Raw genomic sequence first — 3,340 nt, forward strand, 5'->3', positions numbered from 1 at the left:
TGGCTTTCCCGGCCTCCCTCTCCTCCGGAGCCGAAGTGGGAGGTTGAGTCCCGACCGGAGGGAGGGAGACAGGGGTGGCTACCACCGTGGGCTGGGTAGCGGCCAAAGAAGTACCGGAGGCCGGAGCCAAATCCGGGGGCAAAAGGCCCGCCAGAATCAGCTTCGACCTCCGGTCCTTAAGTGCCCTGGGGTTGAACACTGTGCAAATCGCTCATCCCGAGGAGAGGTGTTCAACCCCAAGGCACCTAACGCACCGGGTGTGGCCATCCGCTGGTGAAAGCTTATGGCCACACTCGGTGCATTTTAAAAAGATGGCTTTAGGGGCCGACATAGTATACAGAAAACACACTCACTAGGCCCCTACACACACCACAAACACACACTACAAACCAGCGAGGGCAGGGAGGAAAAATAAACACACAAAAAAAAAAGACAAATATAGGATGCCTAAACACTCATACACACTCACACAAGAAAAGGGAAGAAAAAATGCAAAGTTTTTCTCACAAAAGTTATCCAACTATCAGGAGCTCGAAATCCAGCTTGCAGCTTGAAGCGCAGCAAACTAGATCTGAGGTCAGTCAGGGTTGGCAGGGGATTATGGGTAAAGGGAGGAGCTAGGAGCTCGGATCTAAGCTGTGGTAGAAGTTGCCGGCTCGGATCCGAGATCGGATCCATATCCCAAAGGTTGCTGACCAATGAAGTTCCTACTTCAGATAGAAGGTTTAGTTCCTAGCTCCATCCCCTCAGTTCACAAATGATTAACCTTAAGTGACCTCTTCTATCTTATAAAATTGTCCTTAATTGATCGGGTCTAATTTCTGCCCGACTCAGAAGAGACAGAGCTGTGGTCTCTTTTGAAGTTTTAATATGCAGTTAAAGCAGAATGCAAGTAAAACACAAGGTAAAGAAAACAAACCACAGTATTCAAAATATAAAAAGGCAATAAAGTAATACAAAATACAACAAATAAAAGCAAACTGACCTTTCCTTCACAGCAAAGTGTAGCAGAGTCTGGATGAGCCTTTCTGGTAAAGCTCTGAAATGTTTTATTTTCCCCCTTAAATAGAAGGTTTACTTCCTAGCTCCCCCCTCAGTTCACAAATGATTAACCTTAAGTGACCTCTTCTATCTTATGAATGAGTCCTTAATTGATCAGTTCTAATTTCTGCCTGTCTCAGAAGAGACAGAGCTGTGGTCTCTTTTGAAGTTTTAATATGCAGTTAAAGCAGAATGCAAGTAAAACACAAGGTAAAGAAAACAAACCACAGTATTCAAAATATAAAAAGGCAATAAAGTAATACAAAATACAACAAATAAAAGCAAACTAACCTTTCCTTCACAGCAAAGTGTAGCAGAGTCTGGATGAGCCTTTCTGGTAAATTATGTACAAACACATTACAGTTATAGCTATTAGGTTCATAGGTAGGTACTAGGCTATCTGCCCGAAGGCATTTATCAGCCTAGCCAGAATGTACTGGCTTTCGCTGCCCCCTTAGATTAGTTCCCTGTGCCTCTGTCCAGCAGGGCCACTGAAGTGATCCCCGGGGTAAACTTTCTGTTTCCCATCCACTCGTCAAGGTTTGTCTTGAACAGTGTTAGCGAGGAGCTCTGCCTAATGTAGACTGGAATCTTGTTCCAAAGCATGGGAAGTCTCTGGGACAGGAATCTGTCCCTCCAGCACGCCCTATTTATTATTGTGGTGAGGTTTAGATCCCTAGAGCATGTGGTTCGAGGGGATAAGGTTTTCTTTAGGTGGTGCCCGTCCATCAATTCTGGGTTAGACATGGCCTTGTATGTCAGGCAGAGATCACCTCTGAGCAGGTGGTATGCAACTGAGTACAGCTGGAGTTTCTTCAGTCGAGCTGCATAGGGCATCTGTTTGAGGCCAGTGAGCCTTTTGGTGAGGTATTTCTGTGGTCTTTCCAGCTGTTAAGGTACATCCCAAATGGGGCGTTGTACTGTATGATGGGACTAATGAGTGATGAGTAGAGGGGCACAATGACCTCTTTTGATCTGGATGCAAACCCTTTTGTGATTAGGTGGGCCACATAGAAGGATTTTCTAACCACTTTGGCAATGTGATTATCAAAGGAGAGATTACTATCTACTTGGGTCCCCAGATCCCTTACTACGTTTTCCGTATTTAGGGGACTACCAGTTATGTGGTAGTTTGTGGGTACTTTGTTTTTTCCAAAGGGGATGACTATGCACTTTTTGGCATTTAGCTTGAGGCCATGATTTTGACACCAGGTATCCGTCTCAGTGAGACCCTTTTGGAGGATGCCAATGTCAGCCGGAGAGTCGATTATAGCCCCTATTTTGCAGTCATCTGCGAACTTGGTCAGCCATAGTCCTCCTGTGCTTGCCTGTACCTCTGAGAAGTATATGCCGAACAGGAGGGGTCCTAGGACTGAGCCCTGGGGAACACCACTTTTAACCAGTTTAGAGTCAGACCTAGCTCCCACAACTCTCACCATGTGGGTTCCGTCCATGAGCCAACTGGCAACCCATTTTGTGATATAGGGGTTTATGTTCAGGCTGGTGAGCTTGTCCATAATACCAGAATGGGGAATGGTGCCGACGGCCTTTGCTAGGTCTAGGTAGGCTGTGTATACCACCTTTCCTTCGTCTATAGCCTTGGTAACTGTCTCAAAGAAGTCCACCAGGTTTAGGAGGCATGATCTTCCCTTAACAAAGCCGAACTGGGTAGGGTCCAGTGTTTGGAGATTCCCAATGTCTCTGTTAATGAGTTCCATGAAGATGCGCTCCATAGCCTTGCAGACCAAGCTAGTCAGGCTTATACGGCGATAGTTCCTGGGATCTGTTGTGGCTCCACCTTTGTGGAGCAGAATAACTGTTGCTGTGTGCCACGCTATGGGTACATAGCCTGTGGAGAGGCTGAGTTTGAACAGTGTGTTTAGGTGACGGGTTAGCTCGTCTTTGAGCTCGTGTAGGACGCAACCCGGGACACTGTCCGGGTCCCATTGATGCTGTTTTTTGCTTTGGAGAGGGTTATTTTAACCTGAGTGTCTGTGATTTCAGGGGCTCTACATTCTTCTGGTATGGTTATGGGCCATTTTGGGAGTGAAGTTTGCATTGAACCTGTCCGCCAGGATGTTGGCAATATCGGTTGGTTCAGTGTATTTTGTGCCATTCTGCACTAACTCCAAGCAGATCTGAGCATTGCCACTTAGATTCTTGACATAGCTAAAGAATGCCTTGTGATTATCTTTGGAGTCCTTAACAATCTTTCTTTCGAAGCTCGCCTTGGACAATTTTATGAGGGATCGTAGTTTCTTGCTGATACTGATTAGGGATGTCTTCTCTTCTTGCGATT

This window comes from Protopterus annectens, chromosome 2.part1 (assembly GCF_019279795.1).
Source record: "Protopterus annectens isolate FY-2018-M chromosome 2.part1, PAN1.0, whole genome shotgun sequence".
Classification (NCBI taxonomy): Eukaryota; Metazoa; Chordata; order Ceratodontiformes; family Protopteridae; genus Protopterus; species Protopterus annectens.